Source organism: Podarcis cretensis (genome assembly GCF_951804945.1).
Source record: "Podarcis cretensis genome assembly, chromosome: 13".
NCBI classification, from domain to species: Eukaryota; Metazoa; Chordata; class Lepidosauria; order Squamata; family Lacertidae; genus Podarcis; species Podarcis cretensis.
In genome coordinates, this window is record NC_137182.1 from 18,415,883 (window position 1) to 18,438,504 (window position 22,622).

At 46.6% G+C, this 22,622-nt stretch overlaps 1 protein-coding gene across 3 annotated transcripts in view; it reads right to left on the reverse strand.

Annotated features, from left to right (window-relative positions):
- LRRC4B (leucine rich repeat containing 4B) overlaps positions 1–22,622 on the reverse strand; it is a 146,778-nt gene that overhangs the window by 60,222 nt on the left and 63,934 nt on the right. The window contains exon 1 of one of the 3 annotated variants that reach the window (XM_079949580.1): positions 10,021–10,245. The exons of the other annotated variants lie outside the window; for them this stretch is intronic. The gene's annotated coding sequence lies outside the window, so the exon portion shown is untranslated. Of the gene's footprint in view, positions 1–10,020; positions 10,246–22,622 lie in introns of those variants that run through there. 3 annotated transcript variants of the gene reach the window in all.

A 22,622-nucleotide genomic window follows, 5' to 3' on the forward strand; every position in this document is an offset into this window, starting at 1 on the left:
CTACTACCAACACACTGGTAAGAGATCTATGGGCGCTCCTGAGGAATAATCACCTATGATCTATCTCAGTGGTTCCCCAAACTTTTTCTCCTCCTGGACCACCTGAAAATTGCTGAGGGTCTTGGTGAACTACTTAATGGCCTCTCTCCTAGCTTCTCCCCCCTCTTTCTTGCTGCTTCCTTCATTCCCAAAAGGAGAGGTTGAAACTGCACTAGTATACATGCATCGCGCGCACTAAATGGCATCCCTGCTTTGCCATGTGTGAAATCCCCCTGTGGCATTCAAAAGCTTGGTGGAATAATAATAATAATAATAATAATAATAATAATAATAATAATAATAATTTATTTATACCCCGCCCATCTAGCTGGGTTTCCCCAGCCACTCTGGGCGGTTTCCAACAAAACACTAAAATACAATAATCTATTAAAAGCTTCCCTAAACAGGGATGCCTTTAGGTGTCTTCTAAAAGTTTGGTAGTTATTTTTCTCTTTGACATCTGGTGGGAGGGCATTCCACAGGGCGGGTGCCACTACCGAGAAGGCCCTCTGCCTGGTTCCCTGTAACTTGGCTTCTCGCAGCAAGGGAACCGCCAGAAGGCCCTCGGCGCTGGACCTCAGCATCCAGGCAGAATGATGGGGGTGGAGACGCTCCTTCAGGTATACTGGACCGAGGCCGTTTAGGGCTTTAAAGGTCAGCACCAACACTTTGAATTGTGCTCGGAAACATACTGGGAGCCAGTGTAGGTCTTTCAAGACCGGTGTTATATGGACTCGGCGGCCGCTTCCTGTCACCAGTCTAGCTGCTGCATTTTGGATTAGTTGTAGTTTCCGGGTCACCTTCAAAGGTAGCCCCACATAGAGCGCATTGCCGTAGTCCAAGCGAGAGATAATCAGAGCATGTACCACTCTGGCAAGACAGTACGCGGGCAGGTATGGTCTCAGCCTGCGAACCAGATGGAGCTGATAAACAGCTGCCCCGGACAGAGAATTGACCTGTGCCTCCATGGACAGCTGCGAGTCTGAAATTTTCTAATGGCAAGATGGGTTCTCATTTGTGGGAGGGTTTAAGCAAAGGCTGTGTGGCTGTGTGTAGGGTATACTGCAGTCCCATCCCACATTGCAGTTCATGCACTGAGCAGGGGGTGCAATGGATGACCCACAAACCCCTTCAAACTCTATGATGCTACAAAACAAGAGAGATTCCAATGGGAGATTGGCAAGATCACATTTGCTCCCGGATGCATAAAATGCGGCAAATGACAAAACTACGACCCCAAGAGTTCCCCTAAGAGAGGGCCTGATTGTTAAACCAGCCTGGGAATTGTTGATCTTGTGACGGGAACAAGGGTCTGCTAGTAATCCCCAGCACTCTTGTTGTTGTTGTTTAGTCGTGTCCGACTCTTCATGACCCCATGGACCAGAGCACGCCAGGCCCTCCTGTCTTTCACTGCCTCCCGCAGTTTGGTCAAACTCATGCTGGTAGCTTCGAGAACACTGTCCAACCATCTCGTCCTCTGTCGTCCCCTTCTCCTTGTGCCCTCCACCTTTCCCAACATCAGGGTCTTTTCCAGGGAGTCTTCTCTTCTCATGAGGTAGCCAAAGTACTGGAGCCTCAGCTTCAGGATCTGTCCTTCCAGTGAGCACTCAGGGCTGATTTCCTTCAGAATGGATAGGTTTGATCTTCTTGCAGTCCATGGGACTCTCAAGAGTCTCCTCCAGCACCATAATTCAGCGCCCTTAATGAACTACAGTTCCCAGTATTCTTTGGGAGGAGGGAAGCAATACACGTTTGAAGTGGTACGATACTGATTTTCATGTATGGTGCGGCTATGTATGGCCTGTGTGTGCTTTCCTGCCCTAGACACTTTTGGGGGATGCTTTTAATCATTCGCTTGTTAGCTCAGTTGGTTAGAACATGGTGTTGATAACGCCAAGGTTGCAGGTTCAATCCCCGTCTGAGACAGCTGCATATTCCTGCATTGCAGGGGCGATGGTCCTCAGGGTCCCTTTCGACTCTTAAAATTCTACAATTCTATGATTCCCATAAGGACTTGCACAGCAGAAGGTGCTCAGAATAATTCTGAGAATTGTCCAAGAGAAACACAAGGCAAAGGATGATCCTTTTCCTATGAAGAACCCCCCCCCACACACACACACACACATACACAGTACAAAATGAAGTATCAGTTCCTTCGCCTTGGGGCTGCCTAGAAAAATGCTAAATCATTTATGCTGCAAAAATGAGGGAAATGCCCATTTCTCTCTCTCTCTCTCTCTCTTAAATATCCCAAGATCATGAAATGCTTTCATTATTTTTTTCCAAAGTCCTTTCAACCCTCCCACAGGTATTTATATAGATATATAAAATAGGTTTAATTATATTCCTCATTCAGAACAGACATGCTCCCTCCCTCCGCCAAGCCAACTGGATTCTTAATATTGTATTTTAGGCTCCATGCGGCTCCAGGGCTTACCTAGACTTCAAGCGTGTATCTATTTATTAGCAAACTCAAATAACGCTTTCACCAAGTCAATGGATGGCTTTTGGGAAAACGTGACAACATTTAACCTCTAATACTCGTACAAGTGATTGTAGACTAGGACTGCATAATGATTGTCGGCTGACCTGCGTGATGATTGTTCACTGTCTGTGATGCCTTAATTGGTGCTAATGTTTTTAAGGGTTGTTGTTTTTATCTGCAATGAAGGATCTAAATGTTGCTCAGTTTCTTAAGGTTAGGGCTCACAGCCAATACAAAATAAACTCTGTTGAGTTGAATTAAAACTGTTTTATACCACTATAATATACACTCCAAATAATCCTGGGATTTCTGATCAGGTATTATCACAGGCTCATAGCTTAGGACTCTCCAAGGTTAGCCTTCCCCAACCTGATGACCTCTTGGACTACAAATCCCATCTTCCTAGCCCATGGGCATACAGGCTGAGGCTGATGGGACTTCAGAATCCATCATAATCTGGAGGAATTCAGGTTGGGGACAGTGTTAAAAACTCAGATATATAAACTAATCACCAAATGGTACCTTAAATCAAGGTTGCAGTCACCACAACAGAATGTCTAGACGCCTTTTTTACAGTGGAGTATGATTGCTGTTGCTGTTGTTAATTTCATTTCTATACCTCTTTATATTTTAAAGGGAAAAAAATTTCAAAGCAGTTTACTACGAATTAAAACATCCAGTCAAATAATCCAGAATAAAACAAATTCAAGCTTCAGATCCTTCTCTAAGTGACATTTTGCTTTCCCCATATTTATTTACCTACTTAATTTATAGAGATGCCCCACAGCAGAAGTACTCTAGGAAGGCAGTGTGGTGTAGTGGTTAGAGTGTCAGACTAGGACCGGGGAGATCAGGGTTCAAATCCCTACTCAGCCATGAATTTAGCCTACCTCACAGGGTCGTTGTAGGGATTAGCAGGGTTAGGGGGGGAGCTGTGAACCATGTACGTATTCCTTGGAGAAAAAGATGGGCTGTAAATGCAACAATAAGCTCTTCTGCTTACCTGCTTAAGAAAGCCGGAGGGGCCAGCCAGATGGAGATGTCAGGCACCAATCTGGGATCCAGAGATCCCCACATGGTCACAATTGGATGCTTAAAAGGGTAAAGGGGACCCCTGACCATTAGGTCCAGTCGTGACCGACTCTGGGGTTGTGGCTCTCATCTCGCTTTATTGGCCGAGGGAGCCGGCGTACAGCTTCCAGGTCATGTGGCCTGCATGACTAAGCCTCTTCTGGCGAACCAGAGCAGCGCACGGAAACGCCGTTTACCTTCCCGACGGAGTGCTACCTATTTATCTACTTCCACTTTGACATGCTTTCGAACTGCTAGGTTGGCAGGAGCAGGGACCGAGCAACGGGAGCTCATCCCGTCGCAGGGATTCGAACCGCCGACCTTCTGATCGGCAAGTCCTAGGCTCTGTGGTTTAACCCACAGTGCCACCCACGTCCCATTGGATGCTTACTAGTCGTCAAATGCGCCTGGCGCCTGGCTAATTTCTAACACTAGTTGGGGAAGTATCAGTGCAGCACTTCCCAGAGGCAATATGCTGGGTCAGGCCAAAAGCTCAAAAAGCTGCCTTCTCCTGAGTCAGATGACTGGTCCATCTCGCTCAGTGTTGTCTACACTGACTGATGGTGGGTCTCCAGGGTTTCTGGCAGAAGTCTCCTTCAGCCCTATCTCGGGGTGCCAGGAATCAAACGTAGGATGTTCTCCATGCAAAGTAGATGCTCTAGCACTGAGCTATGGCCTTCCTCTATCTAGGCCAGCATCCTGCCTCCCACAGTATCAAAGCAGATGTTTGCGACTGCTGCTTTTCCCAAGCAGCTACAGTGAAGGGAAAAAGTATTTGATCCCCTGCTAAATTTGCCCATTTGCCCTCTGACGAAGAAACATACGGCCAAGGCAACAAAGGATTGGCTCAAGAAGAAGCATATTAATGTCCTGGAGTGGCCTAGCCAGTCCCCAGACCTTAAGCCCATCGAAAAATCTGTGTTGGGAGCTGAAGGTTCGAGTAGCTACACATCAGCCTCGAAATCTTACTGACTTGGAGAGGATCTGCAAAGAGGAGTGGGACAAAATACCTCCCGAGATGTGTGCAATCCTGGTGGCCACCTACAAGAAACGCCTGACCGCTCTAATTGCCAGCAAGGGTTTTGCCACCAAGTACTAAGTCATCTTTTGCAAAGGGATCAAATACTTATTTCGCTCATTATAATGCACATCAATCTCTGACTTTCGTCTTCTGGGTTTCTGGGGTTTTTCCTGTTGTTATTCTGTCTCTCACAGCTACAGTAAACCTACCATTAAAATTATGGACTGGTCATTTCTTCGTCAGAAGGCAAACGGGCAAATTTAGCAGGGGATCAAATACTTTTTCCCCTCACTGTAGTATTGAGAGCTAGTATTGACCTTAGAAGAGGGATGGGGAATGTGTGGCCTTCCAGGTGTTGCCAGACTACAACTCCCATCATCCTTTGGCCTTCTCAAGGCTGTAGCAATCAACCAAAGGTGTAGCAGCAGTGTGCCAGGCACATTTTGCACCTGGCTATCAGCCACTTGTGACCAAGTGAAGATGCCTGGGCGCCAAGATGGCGCCCAACATCTCCACCATCTGGAGGTACATGCCTGGGGATCATCAGATCTGGACTGCTTTCACAAGCCAATACCCCATCCTGTAGAATTCCATCAGTTATAATTTATCTGCACAATCAGAATGAATCTCAAGAACCAAAATGCTTTTTCTGTGCAGCCTGAGCAGGAGCAGTGAACAACGTTACAGCTAATTCTTGCTGCGTGTCTTCACTTACCCCCCCCCCACTGCCCGGCTCACAGTTGTGAAGAATAGCCCTACATTATGAATGGTCCGTGTCACCATTAAGAAAAAGAGATAGGAATAGGCCAATATATATGTGGACTGTCCCTGGATCAAGTGACTTTTCTTCTTTAACTTCTCAAAGTTCTTAACCTAACTCAAGGTTGTCGTTTAAACTAGCCAGATCTTTAACTGACGATCCAGTCACAGTCAGTCCATCATTTGGAAAAACAAGACTTTAGAGCCGTCTTGCCCCAAAATGGCAACTAGACATTCCATTTTGGCAGCTGTAGCCTTGGTTTAAGGAGCCATTTGGCACCTAGCTTATATACCTGAGTTTCTAGCACTGTCTAGCAACTGGGTACCTGAGAAGCGACTTTCCCTATTCACCCCTGAGGGCATCAGGATGGATGGTCCTTGAAGACCTCTTTGGATCTTCCTGCTACATTGATAAGGAACTTGTGGCCCTACAGATGTTGATGGAACGAAGCATCCATCAACCCCAGCTGGCAAGTCCAATGGGGAGAGATGATAAGAGCCATAGCCCAACACCATCTGCAGGGAAACAGATTTCTCATCCTTTTGGGTTAGGACATGGGCTCCATTCTTTCAAGGCAAGCTTTTGCAGGACTCTACTTTCCCAGAAAGCATGGAGTAAGGTGTTGGGAGTCCCTTTATTTTGCAGCCGCTATATACTTTTCTATATACTGCTAACATGCTGAAAGAGCTTCTAAGCAGTTCAAAAGTTTGAAATCAGTTATAAAATCCATACATAATTAAAACACACAATAAAACAATTCCATCGTCATTAAAAGCATCCACAATTAAAACATTTTAAGTATTCCTATTTTTCAGGAAAAAATTGATTTACATGGATTACTTGCTCCCCCTGAACCCCTGAATAATTAGAATGAGTGGGTGGTGAAAGCACCCTTAACTCTTCAAAGTTATGTAAGCTTTTTTTAAAAAATAATAATGCTCATTGTTCAATTTCCCAGCCCCTAAGTGTGGGGGATGGAGGGTTGGTAAGTGCATCTAATCTTCTAGCTTGTGGAGTATTTCCGTTAGCTCTCCTGGGTTGCTGACATTCATTGTTTTGTTACTGTTGCATTTTATCGCCTATTCTTGTTTTAATATGTTGTTTATACTTTGGGAGCTTTGACCATTGGTCATGCTGGCTGGGGCTGATGGGAGCTGCAGCTCAGCAACATCTGCAGGGGCCACAGGTTCCCCATCTCTTGACCTACATATTTCAAACAGCCAACGCGACTAGTAGCTCGACCCTCCCGATAACTTGCCTAATTGTATTTAAAATCCATCTAAGCTAGCGGCTATCGCTACATCTTCTGGCAACCAATTCTATAAATCAATTACGAGTTGTGTGAAGAAGCGCTTCCTTTTGTCTGCTCTCTGCTTCTCCTGCCAATCAATTTCGTTGGATGACCCCTGGATAGCTCAGTTGGTTAGAGAATGGAGCAGCTTTGATCTCGGTTTGGGACATCTGCATATTCCAATAATTCTATGACCCCAAATTCTAGTATTATTATGAGAGGTAGGGCCGAGGGCATTTATCTCTATCCTCTTTTTTCCACGTGGCGACTTATTTTACAAACTTCATCCCTCGCCTGTGAACTACGGTCACAGCTGCAAATTCAAATGGTTGTTGAGGAGGACAATCCCAGGGAATGGGACCTATGACAGAGTGCATCATGCTCACACATTGCTATGGTAAAGCAGGTCACAGTCCAGATAGAATATGACCGGGTAGCCTCTTGTTCCACCACTCTGCGCAGGAAATATGTGTGATAAATAAACCAGTTCTGCTCCAGCTCAGAAGTTACTCTGGCCTGGCGTTCATGCCCGAATACACCCCTTGTCGCTTTTATCAAGGACTGGGTGTTGTAACCTGAGTTCCATTCCTTGACCACTGATACCTCCATCCAAGGGTGACCACAGAGGAGTTTCCTCCAGCTCTTTTCAACATAGGAAGTTCCGACTATTTGTCCACCTGAAGCCAGTGTTATCCACTCTGGCTGGCAGCAGAACTCTCCAGCTGAAATGTTCCCCAGCACCTGCTCCCTGACCTTTTGTAGCTGGAGTCTGAGCTGAGGAAATTCTCCACTGGACTACACTTCGAAGACAGATATGGGACCCAATGTTGAAGGTGTGTGTGTGTGTGATGGCCAGGGACTCGGAACCAGAGGAGTCTTAGTCTGCACCGGATCCTTTGCCTCAGGCATCATCTGAACCAAGTCTGGGGCCTGATCCTGAAAAGTCCCAGTCTGCACAGGTTCCCCTGCAACAAACACCAGCTGGGCCAAGTCAGGGGCCTGAGCCTGCCCTGGCTCCGGATGCAGGGATTACCTCGTTGCCTTCAGCTGGGCCATCACTTACAGCTGCTCCACTACCGGTTGGGTCAGGGGAGGCTGAGGTGGCCCCTGGGTCTAGTAACCCAACGACATCTCCCGAGCTGCAGAGACTAAGGTCTGAGAGAAGGAGAGACCTGAGTACTCGCAGGAGGAGTGCTCACCTTCGGGCAAAACAGGGAGGTGAGCTGCCGGGGGATCAGGACTGGCCGCTACCCCGGCAGAGATAAAAGGCTGTCGGACCCCACCCCAGGTTGCGGGAGCAACATTGGTGTATGCTAGATCCTGCCTGAGATCCTGTACCTGTCCTTGCCTGGTTTCCTGTCTTGTGTCCTGCCTCGGCCCTGTCGGACTGACTCCTAGCAGAACCTCCGGATTCTGGTCTGGTCCTGGAACGCGTTTCATGGGTTACCCCCAGGCCCAGCACAGTGTGTGTATACAAGAAAGGTCAAAAACTGAAGGCATGGCAAAGGGCCCCAAAGGCAGAATAAGCTGAGAGTATCATAGAATCAGAGTTGGAAGAGATTCTGAGAATCATCTAATCCAACCCCCTGAAATGCAAGACTATGCAGATGTCCCATGTGGGGATCGAACCTGCAGCCTTGGCATTATCAGCACAACTCTCTAACCAGCCGAGCTATCCAGGCAAATATCTTTGTAAAAGTTACTTGCCCTGTAGTCACCAGTCTGCTGCAGGCTGGCAGAAGAAGGGCAGAGAGTGCCATCCTTATTACAGCAGCCTGATGTGTTTCTACCGTGGGTACAGATTCTCTTCTCTTGCAGCCTGCTTTTGGCTTCCAGGCCGAGGTGGGACACAGCAATCTGCCCCTCCTCCACCAGCCTGCATGCAAGTCCTTGTCTCCTACAAAGACCAGGCGAGTGCTTATTTACAAGGCTGAGATCAGAGACTGGGAAAGAGGGAGAACTGGAAGGTGTGCTGCAAAGATGGTCTGGGGAGATGGACAGGGAAATTGGGGTGGTCCCTCATATCCCTTGTTACTGTTGCTAGTAATTATAAAATTGTAGAGTCAGAAAGCACCCCAGGGGTCATCTAGTCCGACCCCCTGCAGTGCAGAAATAATAATAACAATTTGTAGCCTACCTTTCCTCTGAAGGAGCTCAAGGTGGCGTACACAGTTCCCTACTCTATTTTCACACAGCAAGTTTCATGGCCAAGGAGGGATTCGAACTCTGGACTCCCAGGCACTAGGCCAGCGCTCTAGCCACTACACCACTGGCTCCCCATAGAGTCAGGGGAGGCCCAAAGGCCACTTAGAGCAACGTCCACCCACCAGGCAACAGAACCATCCATTCACCAGTCAAAACCAGACCACAATGGACAAACAGAAAGAATTTGCACTGCAGAGGATGGGGAGCAGGAGACATGGAATCATGGAATTGAAGAGTTGGAAGGGACCTCAAGAGGCAATGCAGGAATCCCTGGGTGGGCTCGAACCACCAAACATCTGGTTAACAGCAAGACACATTGTGCCACTGGGCTCTACATCTCATCAAGGTAACTCACGCCACACTACATTTTCTTAGTGCTCAGTTTGCCACACCATCTGATCATTTCAATGCAGGCAATATATCACTCTAGTAAGCAAGCCAAGCCATATTCTGTGTGGGGATCACAATGCCCTCCCCTCCATCCTGTGTCACAAGTCAGTGGGATGGGAAAGGAAGTGGGGGGCGAGCAGGGAGAGGCAGGGTTCCTTTCGAAGCCCATAGGTCTCCATTCTGCCAGGACCAGAAAAGCAACCCAACTGAACCACTGAATTTCACTGATGGAAATGTTTCCGAGGAGCGGGTTGGTGAGATGCAAAAGAGGGCAGGAAGCGGAGGAGGACCCTTTAAGGATTTGGAGGAAGCAGGGTGAAGGAAGCAGAGGGGACTGAGAGGCAACTAGGCCCAATGTGTGTGGAGGGAAGAGGGGCTTGGCCGACGATAGAAGAGGCTGGAGAGAGGGCATAATAAGGTGGGATATGAGAGGGTTGGAGGGGAGGGGGAGCTGCAGATATCCACCAGTGTAGGGTTGGGAGTTCAAGGGGGTACGCTGGGAAAAGGATTCATGAGGAAGAAGCAAGTAATATACCCTGAACCGTGGCGTGTGTGTGTGCAATGCTTGGATGGCGATGGAGTAGGCAAGGGGCGAAGGAGGAGGTGAGCCGAGAAGCGAGCCTCGCTGGTTCTGCTGCATCCTCTCCATCCCTGGTCCATCCATTCCTGCATCCCTGGTACCCAACTCTCTCTTCTCTCTCTCTCTACCCCCCCCCCGCCTCTTCCACCCGCGCCGCATCCCCATGGCAACCGCTCACCATCTCCTCCCTTCGCCTTTCCTCCTTCGCCACGGCTGTCGCGCGCTCTCCACCGCCACCCCCCCGCTCCGTCTCTTTCGCCGCGGCAGTGCAAAGGGGGAGGCGGGCGGGGGGAGGAATCCGACTTCGCCCCCTCGACGAGAGGAGCCGAGAGAAAGGGGAAGGGACTCGGCATGCAGGAGCTGCCGCGGATGGATGGATGGATGGAGGCGGGGAGGGAGGGAAGGAAGAAGGGAGGGGGGCAGAGGCGGAAGCACGGCGCATCCTCCCAGCGGCAGCGCGGCCAGGGGAGGGGAGATGGGGATGAAGGGAGGGTGGGCTTCTCTATCCTTCTCCTTCCCCCAAGCCTTTCCGCCGCCTCCCTTTCTCTCCTCCAATTCTCCTTCCGCCTTCCCTCCTTCCTCTCCCCCTTGTATGCCTCGCTTCAGCTTTTCATCCCTCCGCCCCCCCCACTCGCCACCTCTATTCTTTCCTTCCTGCCCCTTCTCCAGTTCTTCTTTCTCCTCGCCCACCCCCTCCATCCGTAAAAAATCTGCAAGCCCTACAACCGCCCCCCCCACCCCCCACTCCTTCCAGAAATGGGCATCCTTATCTCCCTCTCTCCCCAACCCCACGAATATCCCAGACGGGAAAAACCCTGCAGAAAGCAATTTGCATGTGCGATAATATTCTGGATGCAGGTTTCAGAACTGCCCAGTGCTTACTTGGCAGAGGGACTGAGCTAGGATCCATGGACCCTCTTCTCCAGCTTCCTGCAGCATGGTATATATACCTTAAAACCACCTAGGTAACTTCTGGGCATTCATATTTTACATCTCTTCTAGGCACATATGTACATTGCTATGTGCACCTCCCATTCTGCCTGTCAACCAAAAACCTGCCCCTTCCACAGGGATGCACCTCAATCAGGGCGTACCTAGGGCTTGGATAGGTTGGCCCCTGGCAAGGGTGCAAGCCCAGGGTGGGGCACAAAAATCTCGCCTCTACACTCTGTCTCAAGTGACCAGGAGCCCACCCACCTGCTCTCCTGGCTAAGAGTTCAAAGGATCCTTGGTACGCCTCTGAACCTCACCTGCCCTGCCAGTAGTGATGTCCACATTCACTTAAAATACAGTGGCACCTTCAGGTTACAGACGCTTCAGGTTACAGACTCCGCTAACCCAAAAATTGTACCTCAGGTTAAGAACTTTGTTTCAGGATGAGCACAGAAATCGTGCAGTGGCGGCGCGGCGGCAGCAGGAGGCCCCATTAGCTAAAGTGGTACCTCAGGTTAAGAACAGTTTCGTGTTAAGAATGGACCTCCAGAATGAATTAAGTTCTTAACCTGAGGTACCCCGCCCATCTGGCTGGGTTTCCCCAGCCGCTTTGGGCAGCTCCCAAAAGGATATTAAAAGCACAATAAAACATCAAACATTGCAAACTTCCCAATACAGAGCTGCTTTCAGATGTCTCCTAAAAGTCAGATAGTGGTTTATTTCCTTGACATCTGATGGGAGGGCACTCCACAGGGTGGGCGCCACTACCAAGAAGGCCCTCTGCCTGGTTCCCTGTAACCTCACTTCTCGCAGTGAGGGAACCACCAGAAGGCCCTCGGCGCTGGACCTCAGTGTCTGGGCTGAATGATAGAGGTGGAGGCGCTCCTTCAGGTATACTGCCCTACCCTCCTATCCCCCCCCCATACAGGAGTGCCACAGAGGTCAAGCCCATTGCCCCTTGAGCCACCTCCTCATTCCCAGTTGATCTCTCACCCCCCACCATCGTCCTCCTTCACTGCTCTTCTCCCCAGTCATCCTTTCTACCCCCCCTCCCTATTTGTCACACCCACTTTTCCCTTCATTCTCTGGTCACCTGCCAGAAGAGCAGCTGTTTTAGTCTGTTTTAGCAAATATAACAAAGAGTTCTGGCTGCGAAAGCTAAGAAACCGATATATCTATTGCAGCTTGAGATTATGAAGGCAAAAGCCTAGTTTGTCGGATGCACAATGTACCGACTATGTATCTGGCCCCCTGATGTCACGAAATGTCATATCTTCCACCCAAGCAAGTAAAGAATACCAGCTCACTCTTTAACCAACATCCAAAAATTAATTCATATTTGATATCTGTTGAATTTGTATTTAACAGGCTCGTATTCTGATGCATTTTTTCTAAGTTCGTAAGATCTTTCAGCAAAGGTAACTAAATAATTTGAGTTAATTTGGGCACGCAAGATCACACTCTTAGCCCACATGAATTAATCCAGAATAATCGCCACCCCGTGTGGTTCTCTTCTTGCAAAAATTACATCCACTCAGTCACATGAAACGAGTTAACACGCAGGGGAAGAGCGTCACCCCATGTTTCTTTAACCGCAAATTATGTTGACAAAGGGGTGGTTTAAATCCACATTTGGAGACGGGGGAAATTACAGTGAGTGTCTGGAAATCATACCACATTCACACACACACACACACACACACAGCCTTGCTGTTGTTCTTGGTGAAACGTTTCTCTTAGAACCTAGCAAAACATGTGTCTTCAAAAAAAAATGTCCCCAGAAATGAAAATTTAAAAACCCAGTGCTCTATCTCTCCAAAATATTTCTACAGATGCAGGGTCATTCAGATCCCACTTTAGGGTTCTTGCTCTCACTTCAGGGCAAATCGATTTTACAAACTTACACTGGTCTCCAACACATTTTACTGGCTTTCCCTTCCCGGAATTTAGTGGAGAAGCTGATAACTCGGTAATCAGAGGAGAGGAGATGGAATGGCTGTCAAGTCACCTGTAGAATAGATTTGCAGAAGGGGGACTTGCTACAAAACATTGCAGCCTGGAATGCTCCTGCCGAGAGTGCCAGCCAGCCATGCTCCCCCGACCCAATTCCATTCCTCCTCACCACCAATTTTTAATTCCATCCCTCCCAACAGTCAGTCAGCATTCTGTGCCCACTGAGCATGCTCAGTCCCTCACTGGGATGCTCTGGGGTTTCCTTTTAACCTCTGCAGGTTATGTGGAGCGTAGTGGTGCATCCAGAAAACTGCTACCATATTTGCAAAGCTAAGCAGGGTCTGGTGTAGTTTCTAATTGGATGGGAGACCACTGCGTTGCAGGGGGTTGGACTAGATGGCCCTTGGAAACTGGTCCAACTCTGCAATTCTGTGATTCTATTCTATAAAACTGGTGGTTCCCCCACCAAGCCTGCTGATACCTCCCCTTTGGTGCATAGGTGGCACCATTTTGGTAGCAGTAGGTTTGGCGTATGTCAGGAAAATTCCCGATACGCCCTGGCTTTCGGGTGTAAAAATGGTGCCAGGGTCACGATGGAGTCACAATGCCCCTGTGACTCTGGACAAGTAGAAGCAACAGAGTATGTGCTTCTCCAATGTCTTTATTAGAGAGACATTTGAACTAGCCTCATCTTACCATGAATGTAGAATGTATTTCAATTATTTGATTATGATTTTATGTAAACTGTGTTATTTTTACCATTGTTAGCCGCTCTGAGCCAGGCTTAGGCTGGGGAAGGTGGGATATAAATAACAAAATTTTATTATTATTATTACTGTGTAAGTACCCAGGGCACACAGGACAATTCTATACCTCCCTGCTGCTTTCAGATACCAACCCTGCTACTACATGCAACGTTGCCAGATTCTGCACAACAGTGCTCAAAATCTGTCGGATGATGACCTGTGCCACAAACTAGATATAATGAGCACTCGTATTGGAGTGCTCTGTAGGCTGATAGCTACAGTCTTATATATACTAACTTTTTACGAACTTTCACTCTTGCCTAATGTTCCTAACCCTTCTTTTAGACTCGCTTAGCTTGTTTTATATAGATAGATGATATAGATAGATAGATAGATAGATAGATAGATAGATAGATAGACGATAGATGACAGATAGATAGATAGATAGATAGATAGATAGATAGATAGATAGATTATAGAGGTAGAGATAGAGATATTTTCCATTTTTAACATTCACATAACATCTTATTCCTTTTTACATAACTTTTAGCTCCGCTGAGCCACTCGACTTCCCTCCGTCTCATCATTTGGTTTTCACATGCTTACGTCGTATTTCTCCACATTTATATCATCACAATTCTACATTTATTCCAATATATTTTTAAACTTTAATCAAATGTAAAAAAATTCTTCTAATAAACGCTGCAAGATTTATTGCAGTCCTGCTAGTTTTTTTTATATGTTTACAATAATTGTCTATATATTGAATGAATTTACTCCAATCTCTCTGGTTTCTGCGCAGTCCATCATCTTCACCTGCCATTCTTCTAGACTCACTTAGCTTCTTTAGGATTCTTATAGACTTTTACATATACTTTCTGTTTTAACTCCTTTTAGTTTTTTTAGAACTTTTAAAAAAAGATTTTAAATGATTGTACCCCTCCTTCCTTATGCTGATCTATGACCGTAATAAAGATTTGGTGGTGGTGGTGGTGGTGGTGTCGGGGGGGGGGGGGGATTTTGCTGAAGCAGCAAAATGTCAGGGAAAACCGGATGTATGGGAAAAGCATAATGCACAATGGGAAAAGCAGTGGAAACAGCTCCAAATCACTATTAAAATTACTATTTTGGGGGAGGTTTCCCAAACAACTTGGGTTTGTTCCCAAAGAAAACTCAACAATTTTGGTGGGTTTCTTAACAAAAACAAAATACTTTTTGAAATATGGCAACCCTAGGCAGCAGTGTGGAAGCCATTTTGGTATGTCTGCTCTTGAGCAGCTGCAAATAACATCTGAAGGAAGCAAAACAAACCAAGCAACCACCACCATCACACTCCCCCCCCAAAGAAAACATGGAAGGAAAGGAACCACATTAATTCTTTCTCCCACCCATCCACATAATTTGCTTCCTTCAGATATGTGTGGCAGGGGTGAGGAGAGAGACGGTTGTGTGTTGCCCCAGGTGGACAGGAAATGTTTCTTCTGAGTCCCTAAGCTGCATGATTTGGGGAGGGTCTGGCCAGCTGCCTCTCCCGTACAAAGTGAGCAGGTTGGGATTTTGGATGGGCGCATGAACACAGGTATTTATTATATGAACAGTACACTGTTAATTTAATACGGCTTTTGAAATGTTTCTTATTAATGTCACTGTATCGATTTCTATTTGGCGCATGGTTCTGAGATGCTTTGGAATGCAAAGCAACGAGGGGGCGTTTTCTAAATACCGTATTTTTTGCTCTATAAGACTCACTTTTTCCCTCCTAAAAAGTAAGGGGAAATGTGTGTGCGTCTTATGGAGCAAATGCAGGCTGCGAGGCTACCCCAGAAGCCAGAACAGCAAGAGGGATTGCTGCTTTCGCTGCACAGCAATCCCTCTTGCTGTTTTGGCTTCTGAGATTCAGAATATTTTTTTTCTTGTTTTCCTCCTCCAAAAACTAGGTGCGTCTTATGGTCTGGTGCGTCTTATAGAGCGAAAAATACGGTAAATAAATAAATGCCAGTGGCCCCCGGCCATAGTTTCCTCCATCGGTGAGGCCTGGCAGGCTTACCTGGCTGGTGAGGCAATGCTTCAACTTCGCACTGGGCACCTGCATCCCAGCCACCTTTTGAGTTTTCCACAGTGCAACTGTTGCAGGGAATTCCCCCCCCCCCCAATCATTCAGTTTGTACCAACATGACACACACACTCACACACGACATATGTGACGTTTCTGTTATAAATTCATAGTAAATCAACCGTACATCAGATTTACACCGGTCCACTTTTACTTTGCTCCATGAAGAAAGGACTATCAAAGGGGATAGGTTTGATACAGGATGGCCATAATCCCTTGAGCATACCAGCATGTACACAGGAGCCCTGCCCAGTTGTTATGCCAACCCTGATGGTCTTAGACAGAAGACCATCAAGGTCACAAAGAACTTGCATATGGGAGTGGATTCGGCACAGAATGGAACAAAGGACAATGATCAGCTCTTCCCTCTGGGGGCAGGAAACTGCAAGCTTCCCTTTGTCACCTGGAAAGTACTCATGAGGAGGGGGAAAGGAGGAACCAGCCAGGTGACAAAATACTCAGGTTACCTCCACAAACCCCTCCCGCAACCCCTCCTTTTTGTGATGTATCAATGATGTAGTCATGATGTAGTTCTAGGGGTGTAGCTTGGGGGATTAGTAACTAATAAAAGTTGGGGTCTTCTTTTGTTCTGGGCTTCCATCTTGCTTCATCCTGTTGTGGGTGGGAGTCCTGTCGCAAGAGTTTCCAATAAAGGCCAAGCCTACAGGCTGCTGTTTTGCTCCAAATTGTCCTGATTGGTGTCTTTGTTTTTTGCCCAAGGGAGCCCTCGGATTCCTCCGTTAACACCTTGGAGAAATATTATGCAAGGGGCATTGTGTGAAACAACAATAATATAAAAAGTAGCTAGAGCCAGCGGCCTGGTGCCGTTCTGAGTGCTGGGTCAGGAAAATGGGGGGGGGGTGTTCGCTGCATCAGCAGGGGGGGGGCTGGCAGGTGGTTGGGGCCCTGGCAGTTCGTTGCCCAAGGCTGCCAGGTGCTGACACCAGGGTCTGGGAGCTGCCATGTTGGAAGAGCTGCCATGCTGCTACTGACAAGGTGTGAATATATGCACCCATGGTTTAAAGATCTATTGACCCCAAACACAGCTGGTGATTTAGTCTGCCCAACCAATGCTTACCAGTGTGCATCTATCTTATTAACACTGAATGAGTCCTGTCCTCTCATTTTCAGGTTGGATTTCACAACCCGTCAAAACTTTCCGGAGCCAAACCTATCTCTACCCTGGTAACAACTCTAAAGAGAAGCTACGTTGATTGGCTGAAGGACTTGGTCCATGGCTCTGTGGCCATGTGACTTTGCTGTGAGGGGAAGAAAAACCATTATCAGCTGCCTGAATTACGTGGTTAATACCTCTTTGCAGAAAGCAGAACCATAGCTGTCAACGTTTATCCTTTTTTAAAGGGAAATTCCCTAATTCCGAATAGGATTCCTCGCAAGAAAAGGGGAAAGTTGACAGCTATGAGCAGAACAAGAGCCAAACATAGGAAGAGGCGAGGCCACCAGCCATTGCCAAGGTGGTGCCCTTGAGATGTTTTGGACCACAGCTAAGGCTAGTCCTCCAGTGGCGGAGGCTGCTCTAGCAACACTCGCCAATTTTCACGACAGCCGACCTCATGGCATCGGCGGGAAAGGAATGTTCAACACCCAGAAAAATGACACAGGAGATAATGATGCAAAGATGTCTAGCTAGCGACTCTCCACTGGGAACGGATGATGGACAGCAAAGAGGAGCGGGCTGGAAAGAGGTTAATCATCTGAGGTTAAAACCTTCCACTAATTTGTCTATCACTTCCCGTTCCCAAGCCATATAATTTCCTTCTTTGCTAGGATTAAACAAAATATGAGGAAGGGGAGAGGATAAGGGGTGGGAAGCATTTCTATGATAAATAAAAGCACCCACGTACTTAATTTCTACCCTGTGGGTATTTAGGTCCTCCTAGACTGATTACAGTGTGGCGGGTGGGTGTCTTGCAACATGTCATTGATGCAGTAATAGTACATTTGTGGTGGATTTATCCTGGATCATCCACACATCATTTTGCTTTAGTAATTGCCCTGTGATGCTTCCCCAACGCTACTGCCTCACTGGCGGGGCACAACCAACGCAAAACAACAGCAACAAACATTTGTGGTATGAAAACTTGCAGGATTTCAGGAGGAACTTAAAGGACATGCACTGAATGGTAACAAAGCACTACATCCACTCAAAAGGTTTTTGCAAGCGAAGGAGCACCAGCTGGGTCCCGCGACCATGGGTGCCTGGAGCCGTGGGTGCCATTGCAGCATAGACCAAAACTTGCGGGCTCCCAGCCCCTTCATGGGGAATTTTGTGGGTGCCTGGGCCCCCAGGGTCCCGGGGAATTGGCACCTATGTGCAGGTGTGAACAGTAATCACAGAGAGATGGTGTATAACAGCCGCAATATCATCATGTTCACCTATCATCATGAATGCACATTGAAAAGGAGGGTTTTATATCACTCGCTGACAGGGCTGTTAACACAAGCCTGCAGCAGGGAGGTTTTCCCCACTAAACAAAGGGAAGACAGGGAGGAGCGGGTTGGGGGTTGCATTATGCAGAGTGCACTGTTAATTCACAGCGCCGGAACACACCACAAAGGTATGGCCCTACTACAAACCACAAATGCCATTCTCCTGGCCATTTGTTGCTGTCCTCAGGTTAATGGTTAGTGTCTGAATCAAACATGACCACTTGGCCTCTTCCCAAGGTGATGTGAGACCAGGCAACCTCTTACACCTGGAATGAGAGCAAGAGAAGCTGGTGAAAGGGAAAATTAAGTGCTCTGGGCTTTATTTGTTTGTTCTGGTACCCATTATGGCAAACTCCTTCCCTTAGGAGACTCATTAGGTTGCATCCCTCCCAGTTTTTATAAAAGCAGCTTTTATCCCACAGGACATTTGAAGGTGGTTAAAAGCAATTGTTGGATTTTCATCTGGTTGTTCTTAAGGCTGCCTAATATTATTACGATTTTGACCTCGTCTGCTGTCTGGTGCTATTTTTGTGTTTTGTTGCCTTTGTTGCTTGCATCACGGAGCCGGTTTTAATCTTGGATGTATTTCATATCTGAACGGTGAACTACCTTGGGAAATCCTTATGGGGGAGGAAAGATGATCCATGGATTTAATTAATAAACATATGAATAATAAAGGAGTGCATCTTTAATTGATATGAAATGGGGCGTGGGGACAAATTGCACCTCGCGTGCGCAGAGTGTGGCTTTTGTGCAGACAAGTGTGGCTTGTGACAATGGGACAAATGAAAATAATTACTAAGCTACCATAGGGTGCAAAGAGGATTGGCCAGTGAATTGTCAGCCTGTTCCGTGACTGTGGTTAAATATTGCCAAACATTACATGAAGCTAAGAATGCCACTGGGAATGTCCAGATAATTGTATCCTCTTCTTATTGATTTATTTAATTTAACAGGATTTATTAATCAACAAAACCTATAAGAAGATTACATAAAATATTAAAGATACATTAAAATTGCCCATAAAATCTGACAAGCTGACCTAAAAAATGCTTTAAAATATAAATAAAATCAGCAATTAAAAAAATACATTATAAAATAAATTAACATTTTAAAACACATCTCAAATTTACTTTTGGCTTAATAAGTCAGGATTTGAACAAGCCTTTCACGGAAGCATAGAAGAATAGAATTGAAGGAAACACGAGGGTCATCTAGTATAATTCCCTGCAATGCAAGAAACTTTTGCCCAACATGGGGCTCAAACCCACGACCCATGCGATTAAGAGCCTCATGCTCTACCAACCAAGCTCCTCTTTCCATCACTTAGGCAGTCCCTTTGATTCTCTCTTCGCAGCGGAAGCCAACAACCAAGATATCCGCTAGATATCGTTTGCAATTTCGTTTCAACTGGGAAACTACCAATAGTAAGTCAGTAATTATGGCATAAGCTTTTATGGGCTAGAGTCCACTTCAGCAGATGTATCTAATGAAGTGGACTGTAGTCTATGAACATTCATTCCAGAACAAATCCATTTGTCTTCAAGGCGCCTCAAGAGTCTTCATTGTCTATGCCAATGAAATGTTGAGGACAACATCTGTAGGGTCACGGCTTCCTAATCCGAAAAAGCAACGTTTTGTGGCAAGTCCCCACTTGTTCTCTCTCTAATACCATACTTTAGTGATGCTGTTTGGAAATGAAACGGGGCCAAAAATATATAAAGTGGTTTCTGCATACTTAGGGGACTCCCTAGGTGGGCAGAAGTATATTCATTTGTACATTAAAATAATAACAAATAAAACAGAAAGCATGAGGTCGAATGGCCCAGAAGGACCCATGAACAATAAGATTCTGACATCAGGAAGAACTTTCTGACAGTAAGAGCTGTTCAGCAGTGCAGTGGTCTTCCTTAGGAGGTTGTGGACTCTCCTTCATTGGATATTTTTAATAATAATAATAATAATAATAATAATAATAAAAAAAAAATAATAATTTATTATGTGTACCCCGCCCATCTGGCTGGGTTTCCCCAGCCGCTCTGGGCAGCTTCCACAAAGACCACAAATATACTACGATGTCACACATTAAAAACTTCCCTGAACAGGGCTGCCTTAAGATGTCTTCTGAATGTCAGGTAGTTGTTTATCTCTTTGACATCTGATGGGAGGGCATTCCACAGGGAGGGCGCCACTACCGAGAAGGCCCTCTGCCTGGTTCCCTGTAGCTTTGCTTCTCGCAATGAGGGAACCGCCAGAAGGCCCTCGGCACTGGACCTCAGCGTCCGGGCAGAACAATGGGGGTGGAGACGCTCCTTCAGGTATACTGGGCCGAGGCCGTTTAGGGCTTTAAAGGTCAGCACCAACACTTAAAGCAGAGATTGGATGGCTACCTGTCTTGTATGATCAATCTAGTTGAGATTCCTGCATTGCAGGGGGCTGGCCTATTTTCCGAGAATCCTCCGGAAAAATAATCTCTCAAAGGATCTGTTGATGGCATTTTACCATTGTACTGTTGAGAGTGTATTAACTTATGGTCTGTGTGTGTGGTTTGGGAGCTGCACAGTCAGGGGAAAAACAATGCTGTCCAGGGTTGTAAAGACTGCGGAAAGAATAATTGGGTGCACTCTTCCCACCTTGGATCAAATCTATGCTTCCAGGTGCCATAAGAAAGCAACAGAGATAGTGCAGGATAGTGCGCACCCCGGAAATAATCTCTTTCAGCTTCTGCATTCTGGAAGAAGGTACAGGGTTATAAAGTCTAGGACTAGCCGCCTGAGAAACAGTTTTATTCCAAATACGATTTTGGTTTTAAACGCAGTGTAAGGTAGTCTTTTTTGGGGACATGGGTGGTGCTGTGGGTTAAACCACAGAGCCTAGGACTTGCCGATCAGAAGGTCAGCGGTTCGAATCCCCGCGACAGGGTGAGCTCCTGTTGTTCGGTCCCTGCTCCTGCCAACCTAGCAGTTCGAAAGCACAAAGTGCAAGTAGATAAATAGGTACCACTCCGGCGGGAAGGTAAACGGCGTTTCCGTGTGCTGCTCTGGTTCGCCAGAAGTGGCTTAGTCATGCTGGCCACATGACCCAGAAGCTGTCGGCCAATAAAGCAAGATGAGCGCCGCAATCCCAGAGTCGGCCACAACTGGACCTAATGGTCAGGGGTCCCTTTACCTTTTAGGTAGTCTTTATACCTTGAGTATATTGTATTCAATTATGGGGTATCAGAGTTTTTAGGGGCTAACTAGGCTGGGATAGCAGGGATAGCAGGCTTGTGGGTTTTTGAATGTCTGATGTAGATTTTTTTTAATTTCGTTATTCTGTATGGGACAATGACAATAAAGATTATCGTATCTACGTATCGTATTGTATCGTATTTATCTACTTGCATTGGGATGCTTTCAAACTGCTAGGTTCATTCAATTCTATGATTTTATGAATCTATGACTTCATATGCTGGCTTTTTCAAAGCTGTTAGCCATTGTTTTCTGGTTCAGGAAAGAAACAGGAAACTGAAGGTAATGAATAGTTTGTTCCAGACTTCCCGGTTTGTTCACCTGCTTTGTGAAAAAGAGGAGCAAATGGCTTGCATTTGTAACCAAAGGCCTTTGCTCATACCTCAACTTTTTAAGTCAAGATATGACCATCCAGACATGATCAATGTATATGTGGCAGCACACTCTTTTTATCTCATTGTGATGTCGTTTTTTATAAAAGGCTGCTTTTCCCCGCTGCCCCGCTACCTTGCAACAGTCAGGGGCACAGCTAGCAGTTTAGCAAAGTGCCTCCTACTGGTCAATTGCTATAACTGCAGGCAACTCCAAACAGGAAGAGGAACACAAAGGGTGGCAATTCCTGCCCATGGCCGCCATCTTGCTTGCCACAAGAACCAAAGAGTATATCTGCCATGTGATCCGGCTGGCTTCCTTTATATAGTCCCTTCGAGGGACTGGACTTGGGCCTTGAAACTTCTTTGCCGCCGAAAAAGTTGTTTTCATTATTTTGCAGTAACGGTGGACTAATTTGTTTCTGTAATTTGCATAGCTGTCAGACCTGTCCGTGATCAAAGTTCTTATTTCGCAGCTGTTGTTATCATGTTAGAACTTCAACAACAACAACAAAAGGCAATCACCGGAAAACCTTTGCCCAACCAGTTCAATAAAAAAGTTTCCAACTGGTCCAACAGCAATCAATGCCTGTGCTTCCAGAGAGCACAGCAGACAACTTGATATTGTTCTTCGTTCAGTAAGTGAGGAGGTGAGTGCAGTAGCAGGGAGTACTGCAGGTCCCAATCAGGATCTTTATGGAAAGGATTTTGGTTGAGTCTGGAGTAGTAGTAGGTTGGCCACATGTCGTAGAGGGGGAAGTGGTAGCTATTGCAGGATAACAGTAGTAGCAGTAATTGTTTGTTTGTTTGTTTGTTTGTTTGTTTGCTACCCATCTGAGTGAGTTGCCTAGTCACTCTGCGCAGCTTCCAACAAACTAAAATAATTAAGCACAGTAAAAGATCAAACATTTCCCTATATAGCCGTACCTTGGAAGTCGAATGGAATCAGTTCTGAAAGTCCGTTTGACTTCCAAAATGTTCGG